Below are 17,078 nucleotides of genomic sequence, written 5' to 3' on the forward strand. Positions count from 1 at the left end.
CCAGTACTAATTATTAAATTCAGACACATATATTTAAATTTATTACACTCAATTTTTTGTTAACAGTTACAAATATGAAAAATAAAAAGCTTCTATAATGAAAAAAGTATTTTCTAGATCCTTAAAAGACCTAGATAGATTTTTAAATAACCAAAAAAATTTGAAATTGTTAAAAAATTTTGCAATTCAGCATTAAGTTTCATTTGTTGGCCAATGTGGTGTGAAGATTATTATTTAAAGCGCAATTAGACTTAAGCTTGCGTGACTTAGAAAAGTGAAATAAATGAAACAAAAAAACGGAGTTAGTTGAATTGTTCCTATTTGAATACAGAGAAAGTTGCGAGAGTAGTTGTTGCGGTCATATCATGAAGGCAGAGGGAGCAGCGAGGAAGCACGTCGTCTGAATACTAGTGACGATTTGACCTGTATGGTCAGAGGGGGCAAGAAGCATGTGAGATGCTACTGAGGATGGTGACAATAAACAGAGCAGACCAGCAATAGAGACACCAAGTTATGGCTCCGGTCCGGCATGAAGGAGGGTGGTGGCGATCTTGTGAATGAAACTCAAAGGCGGAGAAAATGAGCGGGTCCTCTGGCTCACGGCATTGGAAGTTGTGAATGTAACAGTTAGCGGTGCTTGATGGGTACAAGGTCGCCAGCAATAACGGTGGGTGTTGGTATGACCTTTTCACGGTCGTTGAGAGCATGGTTATTGAGAACGACAATGTGGTTCTTCTAGCATTCCTCGTTGATAACAAGTTCTTAGTGGTTGGTAGCGGTAATATAGTGAAGAGTGTTATGAGTTGATGAATAAAAAAGGTGTTTTAATAATGGTGGTGGTCTGGGACGAATTTAGATTGAAGGGGTGTGGGACAGGTGTCCCCACTCAATTTTCATAAACTTCCATGTAGAGTATATGAAAAAAATTTATTTGTCACCACTTAAATAATAAATTTGACCTCACTTAAATTTTTATTTAGTCTACACTCCATACTCATATAAAAATTAAAGAAGATTGACTCCCCACTGTTAAAATTTTTTAGATTTGTGATTGTTAGTGTCGTTGAATGAAATGGGAGAGAAACAAAAGAAAGAGAAAAGGACTATCATTGCTGTAGACTTTTTTTTGGCCTTTTATTTTTGTTTTCAGCACAACTTCGGCCTTCCCCATTGTAATCATACACAATCTTGGCTTAGTCACGTTTTCCAAGCCCAAACAAACCCAAACAAATCCACACGCTGCTCATAAATAATTATGAAAAATTTTTCAGAATACCCTCCAAATTATAGTCCCATGTACGACACCAATTAGAGCCACATGTTTGGAATATTCGTAACATGTCCTCTTTCTTTTTTTTCTTTTAAAAAAATTGGTCTTATTTCACAATTAACACTAACTAATTAGTTACATATGATGTCTTTGCCTAACTTTACACATCCAAAATATATAATAAAAATAAAACTAAAAGGTACCATATTATATGGCAACACATTTTAACTTCAAAAGAATAAAAATATTGCAAGTCAATTGTTTAGGATGTCTTGAAGGTTGTTGTACTATCAGACTTGTGACACCAGAAGCTAAAGAGATTCATATCACCTTTTTATGTGATACCAATAAGTTTCAGTTTTGTCCGAATTATCACACCAAAACTTGAATAAGTTAAACTTATTTCAACGCTTACCGTCAACTTTTTATTCTTTGAACCAAGATGTTATTTTGTTTGTCCAATTCTTAGTAAAGTGCTCTTGTCATATTACCTCCTTACTTTCTTATATCCATGCCACCACCAAGTTTGATGAAATCACAAAGGATACTTCTTAATCTACCTTATCTACTTTTTCCATAGAACATTGTAATAACACCTTCTAAATGTAAAATTCGATTAAATTATAATTAATAAATTAATTATGAACAAAGAAGTTAAAATTTTATTTGGAAAAGTAAAAATATTTAGAATGCGAATTAAAATACTAATTTTAAAAATTTTGGCCTAAAATTAGACTAATAGACTAAAACAATTAAATCGGGCCCATGTTGATCCCAAGCCCAATTCATATAAACCCTTCGCCCTTAGCAAAATTCAGAATTTTCTTTAGAGGGGGGGGGAATGGATAGAAGAGAGAAGAGAGGAGAAGAGAAACTCTTTTGCCATTATTCCTCATCAACTTCAAACTACCATAACTTTCAATTTGGAGCTTAGATTGACGAGCTGTTTGCAGTCACATATTTGTCTCGGATCCCTCTTCAAATTTATCTAAGTATTGTGGTAAGAAACTTGAATTTCTTGCTGAGTCTTCTATTCTTTTCCAATTTGCATTTTTAGGGTTGAGTTATTGAGAAGTTTCAATTTTTGATGTTTAAGGGAGGTTCAACCTTGAGTTCTAATGGAGTTTCAATCCAAGATTATGTGAGACAAGGTAAGGAATCTTAATTTTTACATTTTTTCTCGTTTTATGTGGAAACCTAGGTTGAATTATGTGAAAATGATGTGATTAGATAGAATATAGCTTGTTTGGATTGTAGTTGGCGTGAAACGGAACTTGCTTGGCGTGATTTCGGTGCGGGAATGATTGGAAAGATCAAAGTGGTGAGGACTTCAGTTGAGGATTGAGTTCCGAAGGAAAGGATTCGAGAATTTGGGACCGTCGTATAAGAGGTACAAATTTTAGTTTCAAGTAGGCATTATGTAAAATTAAGTGAATGCCTAGGTTAATTGCCGCTAGAATAGGATTGAATGAAGTTGGTTAATGTTGTGATTGGTTGAGTGGGTGTGTATATATATGTATGCATTATTCAATTGGTTGTTATATTGTGAATTGATGGTATTGTTGATTATGATGATGATTAATGTGAAAATTAGGTGAAGAATCTTCTATATGGTAAGTGGAGGTAAGTAGTGTCTGATGATTGATATGATGTTTGGTTGGTTGTGAATTTGAATGATTAGCTGTTGATGGAAGTTTGGAAAATTAGATTGGTTAGATTGAAATTTGTTTAATTGAATGTTGAATGGATAATTAGTGATGAATGAATGTTGAAATGTTTAGAAATGGTTTTGGAGAGGTTTGAATGTTGAATTAGATTGAGTTTTGGTGTAAATTGGAAATTTGGTAGTTTTGGTAAAAATAAAATTTTATCCAACTTTGACAGGGCATAACTTGGTTCTCGGACCTTTAAATTTTGTGAAACTTGTATTAAATGAAAATTTGGCATGTTTAGTTAATGACGTTTGAAGAATAGACGAAAAATAATTTTTAACGAAAAAGTTATGGACATTTGAAATTTATGGTTAAAAATTGATTCTGTAGAAGTTGCAGAAAATTGAGGTCCTGCGTACGCACGACCCATGCATATGCTTGAAGGGTATTACAGAATGAAGAGAGTTTCGTGTGCATACCATGCGTATGCACAAAAGTCAAGTAATGTGTATACACGACCCATGCGTAGTACAACTTGCATTCCAGAATTAAACATTTTTCATGCGCGTTCTGTAACAACCTACCACACAGAGCTTTACGCTTAAGTCGTAAATAAAAAATAGTGAGGCGTTACGACGTAAAAAAAAATACGTACATCTATTTGAAGGATAATTTAACTAGAAGTCTTGAAAGAGAAGATAGGTACAAGCATAGAATTTGCGTCGCACTCGAAAAATGTTAAAGGTAGAAAACGTAGATTTCAGAAATAGAAGAGACCATATATATATATATATGGGAATCCAAAAGAGATACATAACAAGATCTAGTCTTAACCTGCGAAGTAAAGGCTAGCTAGAAATATATACAGCCCCAAAATACAACAAAAGCATAACCATGAATCCTATTTCTCCGAAATCAACCTTTGAGAGGGCTACACAAGTTACAATAGAAAAGTGGAGAATATATATATATGCTAAACACAACATAAAATCCCAAAAGAGTCTTCACTTTCCGGTGGAAATCCAGCACGTTCAGCGAAGTGCGTCGCATTTTGTATCTGAAAAATAACAAAATTCCTGAAACGGGTGAGAACGAAAAGGTTCCCAGCAGGGTAATAGTTACAAATAGAGACGATGTAAAACTACCTGAACCTACTAGGCAATCATAAACTCCAACAACCAAGATCTAAGCCTAGAGTTATACTAATCCAAAATAGGGTAAACACACTACACACTTCACTATGTTCATGATCCAAAACTCAGGTTCCTATAACACTCCTCTCAGCCTGTCTCTTTTCAATTCAATACCACAGAATTTTGGTATTGAGTTTAGTAATTATATTCAGCAGAAACAAACACAATTAATAGGATGCAAACACAATAAAAAAAGTTATAACATATGCTACATTTAGCAATTAAGCAGAGATATATACATAGGCAATCCAGAACAATGCACACCCAAATAATTGAAGAGGGATCCGATATGAATGCATGGCCGCAAACGACGCATCAATCAGAACTACGGTTTAGAAGTTATGAGGAATTTTGTGACAAGGTAAATAGTGTTTTTGGTTCTCTCTTTCACTCTTAGGGCAAGGAGCTTCACTTTGATGAAGGGAAAAAAATGGTTGAATTGCTGAAGTGTGGTGTTTGAGAGAGAGTTTAGTACCTTGGGTTTGGGACTTGAGCCCAACATATGCCCGTTTGACGATTTTTGGTTCATTTGGCCCAACTTTGGGCCAAAACCTTTAAGATAAGTGTCTGAATTCGTATCCTAATTATTTTCACTTCTCCGAATTATAAATTTTAAATTCCTAAGCTTCCTTGCTCATAATTAATTTATTAATTATAATTAAATAGGGTTTTATATCCTACCCACCTAATTAAAAATTTTGCCCTCAAAATTTAATTACCTGTAAAAAGTTGTGGATAGTCCGCCCGCATATTGGATTCGAGCTCCCACACATGTTCCTCCACTCCGGATCGACTCCAAGCCACCTTCACCAATAGAACTTCCTTTCCACGCAATTTCTTGATGCTAACATAATCTATTTTAACTAGAGTCACTTGAAACATCAGATTTTTCTTCAACTGAACTGATTTGGGCTCTATCACATGAGTTGCTTCAGAAGTGTACTTCCGAAGCTGCGAAATGTGAAATACATCATGCAATTTTGAAAGATGTGGTGGTGAAGCCATCTGATACACTACCGGCCCAATCCTCTTCAATATTTAAAACGGACCAATGTAATGAGAATTCAGCTTCTTCATCTTTATCACTCTACCCCCTCCCGTAGTCGGAGTAACCTTTAAGAACACGTGGTCACCCTCTTCAAACTCTAAAAGCTTCCACCTTCGATCAGCATAGCTTTCCTGATGACTTTGAGCGGTAAGAATTCTGGCTCAGATTCTTTTAATCTATTTAGTCGTCTCAGCTACTAATTTAGGCCCCAACAAACTTGCCTCTCCAGCTGATGAGCGGATATTTTATACGCTTTTTGACATCATTTTCATATAGTTTTTAGTAGTTTTATTAAGTTTTTATAGGCTTTAGTGTTAAATTCACATTTTTTAGATTCTACTATGAGTTTTTGTATTTTTGGACAATTTCAGGTATTCTCTGGCTGAAATTGAGGAGCTGGAGCAGAAGTCTGATTCAGAGACAGAGAAAGCACTGCAGATGCTGTCTAGATCTAACCTGTTTGCATTCGGAAGATCTTTTCTGGAGCTACAGAAGTCCAAATGGAGCGGTCTCAACGGATATGGAAATCTGACTTTTAGATATTTTCAGCAATATATAATAGTCCATACTTTGCTTCGCATTAGAAGGCCCAAAGCTGGCATCCAACGCCAGCTTCCTGCCCTCTCCCAGGAGTCCAGCGCCCAAAGAGCAGAGCCCAACGTCCAAAAGCCCATAGAGGACCCCCTAGCTGGTGTTCCACACCCCAAAAGCCTCATGGCACGCGGATTTCATCAAAGCTCAGCCTAAACACTCACCAAGTGGGCCCCAGAAGTAGATTTTAGCACTAAATAGACTATTTTACCCTTACTAGTCATTAGTTTAGTATTTAAGGGATTTAATTCATGTTATTCGAACACTTTTCACAACATTCAGCCATATTTTCATTTTTCCATTGTTTTTACTTTCAGTATGAGTTTCTAAACCTCCTAGGTTGAGGAGAGGAGCCCTGCTGAGTCCTACTATGAATTAATAAAAGTATTACTGTTTCTCTTTGATCCGTGTTTGATTAATTCAAAGATGTATATTTGTTCTTCATCAATATGAATGCGTTGAACTGGCATAAGGTTATCACATTCTACATGGGTTCAGAGTGCATCTTTCATCGGACAATGATGAACCGCCAGCTTGAATATACGTCTCTCAGACGGCTAATCCATGATTTTGTTGGGGACTTCTCGAGACATCAGTTCAACCGATTTACGGGGAGATTAGGATCTCTGTGGTAGAGGCTAGAACCTAAGGTGCAACATTCCTCCGATCCGGAAGATTCGACCTTGTCTCTGGCATTTTGAGTAGGATCATCAAGGAGAATGAACTGCAGAAGCTTCACCCTCAATCAGAATGGATCCGCACTAAACCTGGGGTTCAGATCTGGAGGAGTATTGGTAGCTGTTCAAACCAGTGTCAATCACATACAGCCTGCCATTGAAGAAATCACTCACAAGCAAAGGAAGCAGTAGTACTAGAGTTAATTCAGAAAGACAAAACAACTCCGACTCTCAACTCTAATCCTATCACTTATTCCTTTCATAGTTTTATGATACTTCATCCAACTCCATATACTTAATCCAACAACCTTCTGATCTGCCTGACTAAGACCTGTAAGATAACCATAGCTTGTTTCAAACCACAATCCTCGTGGGATCGACCCTGACTTGCTCAGGTATTACTTGGACGACCCAGTGCACTTGCTGGTACAGCTGTACGAAAGTGTGGGGATTCGTGCACCAAGTTTTTGGCGTTGTTGCCGGGGATTGTTGAGTTTGGACAAACTACCGGATTGTCTTGCTCCCTAGATCAGGTATTTTCTTTAATTTTGTTAGCTTTTCTACTTTTATTTTTCTTCGTCCAATTTTTCAAAAAATTAAAAACTTTTTTTTTAAAAAAAATATTTTTCTTTTCTTTGTTCAATTTTTGTTCTTGGTTTGAGTCTTTGAGTCTTTTATTTTTATTTTCTTTTTCTTAAAATTTTCAAAAATTTTAAAACCCTTTTTCAAAAATATTTTTCTTTTCTTTGTTTAATCTTTGTTCTTTGAATGTGTCTATGTTCTTGGTAATTTCGTGTTCTTTAAGTCCTATCTTCTAAAAATTTTCAAAAATAATTTTCTTTGGTTTAATCTTGTGTCAAGTCTCTAAGTTTGGTGTTTTCTTTTTATTTTTCTTTCAATTTTCGAAAATCTTGTCTTGGTTTTCTAAAAATTTGAAGTTTTAGTATTCTTTTTATGTTCTTGTGTTCTTTGAGTCTTAAAATTTTTTTCTTTGTGTTCTTGTTCATCTTCAAAGTGTTCTTGAGTCTTGTATGTGTCTTGATCTTAAAATTTTTAAGTTTGGTGTTCCTTGGTGTTTCCCTCAAAAAATTTTTCGAAAAACAAGGGTGTTAGATCTAAAAACTTTTAGTCTTGTGTCCTTTTTGTGTTTTTCTCTTTCATCATAAAATTCAAAAATAAAAAATATATTTTCTAACTAATTTCTAAATATATTTTTGAAAATAACAAATAAAAAATTCACATTTTGATTTTAAAATTTTATCTTATCTTATCTTAGTTGTCAAGTATTCAAAAATAAAATTTTTCAAAAGTAAAAATCATATCTTTTTCAAAAAAATCTTATCTTTTTCAAAATCATATCATATCTTTTCAAAATTCAAAAATCTCATCTTATCTTTTTCAAATTACAAATTTTTTAAAATTAAATCTTTTTCAAAATCAATTTACTAATCTTATCTTTTTTGTTTCTTATCTTATCTTTTCTAACTTTTAATTTTTAAATCATATTTTTTCAAAACTTTTTAAAATCTTATCTTTTTAAAATCAATTTCAAAACATTTTAATTTCATATCTTATCTTTTTCTAATTTCAAATTTCAAATCTTTTCTTATCTTATCTTTTATTTTCGTTTTTATTTTTGTCTTTTCTTAATTAATATCTTATCTTATCTCTCTTATTTTTCAAAACCACCTAACTAACTTTTTCCCCTCTCAGATTTTCGAAAATATCTATCTTCTTCTCTCTCATCTTTTTCAAAACCTCCTAACTAACTCTTCTCTTCCTTAATTTCGAAAATATCTCTCTTCTTCTCTCTCATCTTTTTCAAAACCTCCTAACTTACTCTTTCCTCCTTAATTTTCGAAAATTTCTTCTTCTCTTCCCTCCTCTATTTTCGAAAATTTAACAATTAAAATTCAAATCTTTTTAAAATTAATTTAATATAATTTTTGAAAATATTAATTAATTAATTAAATAAAAAAATAAAAATATTTTAATTCTTATTTACTTTTTCTATTTATACCTCTTCTTTTCTCATCTCTATTCATTCAACTCTACTTCCGTTTCTAGCTCTAGCTCAACTTCTTTATCTGCTTTCCTTTCTTCTTCACATCTTACTTGGAGCTTCTCGCCAATTGGCATAGAAAGCTCTCTTGTAATTTTCTTTCTTTATTTACTCTTATTTACTGTTTTCAAGGTATTTTTCTACTTATTTTATTTATTTTTATTTTTATTTTTATTTTCTTTTTCTTTCTCTACTTCTGAAGGAGAGTGAGACTCTCTGTGATGCTTGGGAGAGGTACAAGTTGATGTTCAGGAATTGTCTCCCCCATGTGTTGTCTGGATGGGGCAAGATGATCATCTTCTATGAAGCTATCTCTGATATGGCCAGAGGGACAATAGATCACTTTGCAGGTGGTTCTCTGGACCTAATAGAGACGCATGAAGAGGCAGATGAGCTTATTGAGATTGCTGCCAATAACCAGCACTTATACGCCTGTGAGGAGACCCCAGCTAGGACAGAAGTTCTAGACATGGAAACCTTAAAAGAAGGTGAGACATTAGTCTTCACCAGGGAGGCCAAACCTCAGGAGCATGCTACTGAGGGACTTATGGCAAGCAAGGACCAAGAGGATCCTGAGACTGCCATTGAGCACGCCCCTACAGAAGAGAAGGAACCTCAAGTTGATTCCCCCCTGGGCATACAAGAAGAGTCTGTGATGATCACAAAGCTCTCTCTTGTAGAGATGAAAGAACCTCAAGAGCCACATTTCCTTGGCGTGCAAAAAGAACTGGCAGATGAGCAGTTAGCTCATTCCCTAGCAGCCCTTAAAGAACTGCAAGTTAATATCTCTTTTACAGAGGTATTTGAAAAGAAGGACCTAAGAGAAGATGAAATATAGATACTTACTAAGAAGTACGGTATCCTAATTCAGCCTGAGCTGCCAAGGAAGATGTCAGATCTATGGAGCTTTCAGATTCTATGGATTACTGGAAAGATCATTTTTGACAAAGCCCTGTATGATCTTGGCTTAAGTTTAAATCTGATACCTTCCATTGAGGCAGATGCCGAGTCTGGAGAGACTGGGAAGGCATTGAATGCTAGTGAGGAAGCCTTAACTGGACGTTCAACGCCCATGATGGCAGCAAGCCTGGCGCTGAACGCCAGTGAGGAAGCCCTCACTGGGTGTTCAATGCCCATACACCCAGGGAAGCTGGCGTTGAACGCCAGCATGGACACCCCTACTAGGCATCCAACGCCCAGAATGCTAGAGGGACTGGCGTTGAACGCCAGTCAGGGTGGACAGCAAGGGCGTTCAACGTCCAATAAGCTGACAGAGCTGGCGTTGAACGCCAGTAAGAGCACCGCCCTTGAGAGCTTAAAGCCCACTCAAAAACCCTCTATCTTAGAACAAAAGGAAACCATAAAGACCATTGAGTTTCCTTTGATTGCACTTCTGCAGTGTATGAGTTTTGATGACTACTCATCCTCAAGTGAGGATGAAGACACTAGGGAAGAGCAAGTTGCTCAGCACCTAGGAGCTCTCATGAAGCTAAATGACAAACTGTTTGGTACAAAGCCTTTGGAGGAAGAACCTCCATTACTTTCCAAAGACCTCAATGCTTTGGTTCATCAAGAGCTACCTCAGAAGCTTCCAGACCCTGGACGCTTTCTGATTCCTTGCACCATAGGCACTATGACCTTTGAGAAGGCTCTGTGTGACCTAGGGTCAAGTATAATAATAGAGAAGATGGGAATCCAAAAGGGAACAAGGATTACCTTGCAAAAATACTGGATGGTATTCAAGGTCCTTGACCCTCCATTACCCCCTGACAAGGGAGGCACTTGCATAAAGGATTCAGCATCCAAGCCTCCTCCCTTGGATGGAACTAACTCAATCCCTCCTAAGACCAAACGTAAGTTTGATGTTAGATGTACACTATCCACAAAGGAGGAAGGCCTCAAAAGGAAGATACCTAGGGGCTGAAAGAACAAGAATATCCCTACTGAGGGATTTTCACCATGGAAGAGGAAAGTGACAAAAAGGGACACTAGCATACTGCTGTAAGCCCAACCCTGCCTCAGGCAGTGAACAAAATCCTATCTCTTGAGCGTATTATGCTATTCCACGAGAGCACAGGAAGGAAGCTCACAGTAAGGAGTGAGGATTGGGCATTCAACACCCCAAGAGGGGAGCATTGCTGGCGTTGAACGCCAGCCAGGGAGCAGCCTTGGGTGTTCAAATGCCAGTACAGAGAAATAGGGAATCTGGAAACCCTAGCCTCTCAGGACCAAGAGGTCCCACAGAAGCTCCACCTACCCCACCTTCTTCTTCCCTATTGATCATATTTGCTCAAGGACAAGAAAAACTCTTAAGTTTGGTGTTGCAAAAGCTTTTCTTTGTGACTTCTACCACTCTTAAGTATAGAAGAAGAGGATGGAGCAAACCAAAAATCATGCACATGAACCTGTGCAACCGTCTCAACAAAGACAAAGGAGTGACATTGAAGAGATCAAGCACTACATGGGATCCTCAAGGAGGAGCACTGGCCACCATCATTCAGGTGGATTCGTTCTCCTTTACTACTTTTCTGTTATTTTTCTATTTTCTGTCTGTCTGTTTATTTGTTCTCTTGTTCTAGTTGCATGATCATTTGCATTTGACGTCTTTAAGTTGTAAAATGTTCCATATATCTCTCACCTTGCTTAAATGAAACTTTTTTTTTTTGAAAATAACTGAGAGTTGCATGAATTTCAAGTTTAAAATAAGATTAGTTTAATTAGTTTGATGTGGTGTCATTTGCTTTTGTTTTCTGAATCTATGAAATAAACAGTGCATATTTGAAGTTGAAATTTATGAATGTTAGCTCTTGAAAGAATAAGGAAAAAGGAAAAGTATTATTGGTGATCTGAAAAATCCATAAATTGATTCTTAAAGCAAGAAAAAAGCAGTAAAAAGAAAAAGAAAAAGCTTGCATGCGAAAAAAAAGCAAGCAGAAAAAGTTAATAACCCTTAAAACCAAAAAACAAGGGTAAAAGGGCCCAAGGATTTGAGCATCAGTGGTTAGGAGGGCCCAAAGGAATAAAATCCTGGCCTAAGCGGCTCAACCAAGCTGTCCCTAACCATGTGCTTGTGGCGTGAAGGTATCAAGTCAAAAGCTTGAGACTGAGCGGTTAAAGTCGTGGTCCAAAGCAAAAAGAGTGTGCTTAAGAACTCTGGACACCTCTATCTAGGGACTCTAGCAAAGATGAGTCACAATCTGAAAAGGTTCACCCAGTTAAAGTGTCTGTGGCATGAATGTATTCGGTGGTAATACAGGAAAACATAGTGCTTAGGGTCACGGCCAAAACTCAGAAAGCTGCGTTCAAAAATCAAAATAAGCTTAACTAGGAGAGTCAATAATATCATCTGGATTCTAAGTTCCTAAGGATGCTAACATATCTGAGTTTCAATAGATAGTAAGATGCCAAAACTATTCAGAAGAAAAAGCTACAAAGTCCCGCTCATTTAATTTTAACTAAGCTTTATTTGAAACTTAGAAATTTATTGTATCTTAATTTTCTTTTTATCCTACTGTGTTTTTAGTTGCTTGGGGACAAGCAACGGTTTAAGTTTGGTATTGTGATGAGCGGATATTTTATATGCTTTTTGACATCATTTTCGTATAGTTTTTAGTAGTTTTTATTAAGTTTTTATAGGTTTTAGTGTTAAATTCACATTTTTTGGATTCTACTATGAGTTTTTGTATTTTTGGACAATTTTAGGTATTCTCTGGCTGAAATTGAGGAGCTGAAGCAGAAGTCTGATTCAGAGACAGAGAAAGCACTGCAGATGCTGTCCAGATATGACCTGCTTGCATTCAGAAGAGCTTTTCTGGAGCTACAGAAGTCCAAATGGAGCGCTCTCAACAGCTATGGAAATTTGACTTCTAGAGATTTCCAGCAAGATATAATAGTCCATACTTTGCTTCGGATTAGAAGGCCCAAAGCTGGCGTCCAACGCCAGCTTCCTGCCCCCTTCCAGGCGTCTAGCACCCAAGGAGCAGAGCCCAACGTCCAAAGGCCCAGAGAGGACCCCCTAGCTGGTGTTCCATGCCCCAGAAGCCTCATGGCACATGGATTTCATCAAAGCTCAGCCCAAACACTCACCAAATGTGCCCCAGAAGTGGATTTTAGCACTAAGTAGACTGTTTTACCCTTACTAGTCATAAGTTTAGTATTTAAGGGTTTAATTCAAGTTATTCGAACACTTTTCACAACATTCAGCCATATTTTTGTTTTTCCATTATTTTTACTTTCAGTATAAGTTTCTAAACCTCCTAGGTTGAGGGGAGGAGCCCTATTGAGTCCTATGAATTAATAAAAGTATTACTATTTCTCTTCGATCCGTGTTTGATTAATTCAAAGGTGTATATTCGTTCTTCATCAATATGAATGCGTTGAACTGGCATAAGGTTATCACATTCTACATGGGTTCAGAGTGCGTCTTTCATCGGACAATGATGAACTGCCAGCTTGAATATATGTCTCTCAGATGGCTAATCCACGATTTCATTGGGAACTTCTCGAGACATCAGTTTAGCCGATTTACCGGGAGATTAGGGTCTCTGTGGTAGAGGCTAGAACCTAAGGCGCAGTATTCCTTCAATCCAGAAGATTCAACCTTGTCTGTGGCATTTTGAGTAGGATCATCAAGGGGAATGAACTGCAGAAGCTTCACCCTCAATCAGAATGGATCCGCACTAAACCTGGGGTTCAGATATGGAGGAGTATTGGCAGCTGCTCAAACTACTGTCAATCACATACAGCCTACCACTGAAGAAATCACTCACAAGCAAAGGAAGTAGTAATACCAGAGTTAATTCAGAAATACAAAGTAACTCCGACTCTCAACTCTAATCCTATCACTTATTCCTTTCACAGTTTTATGATACTTCATCCAACTCCATATACTTAATCCAACAACCTTCTGATCTGCCTGACTAAGACCTGCAAGATAACCATAGCTTGCTTTAAACTACAATACTCGTGGGATCGACCCTGACTCACTCAGGTATTACTTGGATGACCCAGTGCACTTGCTGGTACAACTATACAAAAGTGTGGGGATTCATGCACCAAGTTTTTGGTGCCGTTGCCGGGGATTGTAAAACTATAACCAACTATGAACAATATCAATAATAAAAACTCAATCAAGCATATATAAATCATAAAATATCAAATTCATCAACCAAAAACTCAAGAAATCAAAATTGGATATATTAACAAGTGCTTGAACTAGAAGAAAATGTAGCAACAATAGTGTAATTAAAGGAGAAATTAGAGGTTACTTATAATGAAACAAGTAAATATCCAAAATCAAAACTGAAATTACAAAGTTCTACTATGAAACCTAATTAAACCCTAAGAGAGAATTGAAAGAACACTACTCTACACTACTCCTACTCCTAATAATGTTGTATTGGTGTGTAATGTGGCCTCCTTTGATATGGAATGATCCCCCTTTGATATAGCACTCTAATCAGCTTTAGTACTTCCAAAATTGGCCCAAGAGGCCCCCGAAATTGCGAGTCACATGCTTCATTAATTGAGTCACGCGCTCAGACGTTTGCGTACGCACACTTGAGTGTGTGCTTCTCCTTTGTTTTTTTCATGCATTCTCCCATTTTGCATGCTTTCTTCCACTTCTATCAAACCATTCTTGCCTAATTGACCTGAAATCACTTAACGAAACATGTCACGGCATCGAATGGAATAAAAATGGAATTAAATTGATCAATTTAAGTACAAAAATGTATGTTTTTACATTCAAGTGTGTAATTTAGGGCTAAAACACAAAAGTATGCTATTTTAGTGAATAAGCATGGGTTTATGTGGTGAAATCTATCTAAATCAAGCCAAAATTTACCATCAAATATGGATTCATCAAGCTAGCCACCATGTAATTTGAATTCACTATCTATTATTAGGCAATTGTATGTAGTTGATGCAATTTTTGTTTGGCGATGCTTGTTATGATTATTTTTTATTTATATCACCTAGTTGATGTATTGAAATCGAGGAATTGTGAAATTGGATTGTAAGCTTACCTAGTGACATTTTTTTGAGCTTTTTAAGCTTTGTGAACCATGCTTGCTATGCGATTGATCTCATCTTATATCTCTCTTTTCCTAAGTTGCATAGCAAACATGTTTCCCACTTCATGTCAATTAGGTGATGCAAACAAATTTCAAAGTGTGTCATTGCTTGATGTGTGAGTTCTATGTTTCATTTAATTCATTGAATTCTCTTGCACATTGATGAGCGGATAATTTATACCATTTTTGGCATTGTTTTTACATAGTTTTTAGCATGTTTTAATTACTTTTTATTATATTTTTATTAGTTTTTATTCAAAAATTACATTTCTAGAATTTACTATGAGTTTGTGTGTTTTTCTATGATTTCAGGTATTTTCTGGCTGAAATTGAGGGACCTGAGCAAAACTTTGATTCAGAGGCTGAAAAAGGACTGCAGATGTTGATGGATTCTGACCTCCCTGCACTCGAAGTGGATTTTCTAGAGCTACAGAAGCCTAATTGGCGCGCTCTCAATTGCGTTGAAAAGTAGATATCCTGGGCTTTCCAACAATATATAATAATCCATACTTTGCCCGAGATTTGATGGCCCAAACTGACGTTCAAAGACAGCCTAAAACATCTTGGAGTTAAATGCCCAAACTGGCACCAAAGCTGGCGTTTAACTCCAGGAACAGCCTATGCACGTGAAAGCTTCAATGCTCAGTCCAAGCACACACCAAGTGGGCCCCGAAAGTGGATTTCTACATTATCTGCACTTAGTTACTCATTTTCTGTAACCCTAGGCTACTAGTTTAGTATAAAAACTACTTTTAGAGATTTATTTGAAAGTCTTTTATCTTTGGAACTTGTATGTTCACGTTTGGAGGCTGGCTTCACGGCCATGCCTAGATCTTTTTCACTTATGTATTTTCTACGGTGGAGTTTCTACACCCTATAGATTAAGGTGTGGAGCTCTGCTGTTCTTCATGAATTAATACAAGTACTATTGTTTTTCTATTCAATTCACGCCTACTTCTTCTCTAAGATATTCACTCGCACTTCAACCTGGTGAATGTGATGACCTGTGACACTCATCATCATTCTCACTTATGAACGCATGCCTGACAACCACTTCCGTTCTATCTGCAATAGCTTGAGTGTATATCTCTTGGCCTCCTGGTTCACGATGCATGGTTGCCTCTCCTGACAACAGAGCATTCCATTACGTGAGATCAGAGTCTTCGTGGTATAGGCTAGAACCATTGGCAGCATTCTTGAGATCCGGAAAGTCAAAACTTTGTCTGTGGTATTTCGAGTAGGATCTGGGAAGGGATGACTGTGACGAGCTTTAAACCTGCGAATGTTGGGCACAAGTGATAGTGTGCAAAAGGACAATGGTCCTATTCTGACGCTAGCGGGAACCGACAGATGATTAGCCATGCGGTGATAGTGCATATGGATTTATTTTCATCCAAGAGGATCATACAACTTGCCATGGAAGGAGGTAACGCACGGTTGAAAGAAGACAATAGGAAAGCAGAGGTTCAGAAGCAACAAAGCATCTCCAGACGCTTATCTGAAATTCCCACCAATGAATTACATATGTAACTTCATCTTATTTTATATTTTATATTTTATTTATATTTTAATTATCCAAACCTCATAACCATTTGAATCTTCCTGACTGAGATTTACAAGGATGACCATAGCTTGCTTCAAGCCGACAATCTCCGTGGGATCGACCTTTACTCACACGTAAGGTATTACTTGGACGACCCAGTGCACTTGCTGGTTAGTTGTGCGGAGTTGTGAAAAAGAGTTGAGATTAAGATTGTGCGTACCAAGTTTTTGGCACCATTGTTAGGGATCACAATTTCGTGCACCACACATCAAACAATTTTCATCCATTATCCTTTTAAAATTGCTTGATTCTTGCTTGAATACTTTTATGCTCATTTATTACTTGTTTGTTTATCTTCACCTACAAGTTTCTTTTAAAGTATCTCAAGCACACTAGAATGAGTGAAATGCATACTTCTTTTTGTAATGGTGACATAGTTTTCAATGCTAGTGTGTGTGTGTGTGTCTAAACTGTGCGCAACTTAGAATTCACACACTTGTTTTTATCCATGACACACATTGATTAACTCATTTCATTTTAGTGATTCTTATCTCATTCTAATAATCTATGTTTCCTTGCTTTTGCATTTACTCATCTTACTATCCTATTTTCTATCTTTCATGGGTGATTCATCATTAGTAACAAGGGAAGCAGAAGAAAGAATAATCAGTAGCTGATTGACCCAGCAGCTGAAGGTGGCGATCCGTGTAGTTGTAACACCCTAATTACCTTAAGCCTTACCTCATGCCGTAAAGTACAGGTTAATCAGAGGTCATGACAATCCTAAGGATTTTACATTGTAAGCTCAAAAATAGAGTTTCAAAAGCACGAAACGTTCACACGAGCTACACGAATCGAGGCACAAGATATAGATATGAGATATCAAGACATATATAGATATATAAGTAGGATAGTCATAAAGTACTAGCCGCAACCCGCGGAGTTTAAGCCGACTAGTATATGCAGAC

This window comes from Arachis ipaensis, chromosome B09, assembly GCF_000816755.2.
Source record: "Arachis ipaensis cultivar K30076 chromosome B09, Araip1.1, whole genome shotgun sequence".
NCBI classification, from domain to species: domain Eukaryota; kingdom Viridiplantae; phylum Streptophyta; class Magnoliopsida; order Fabales; family Fabaceae; genus Arachis; species Arachis ipaensis.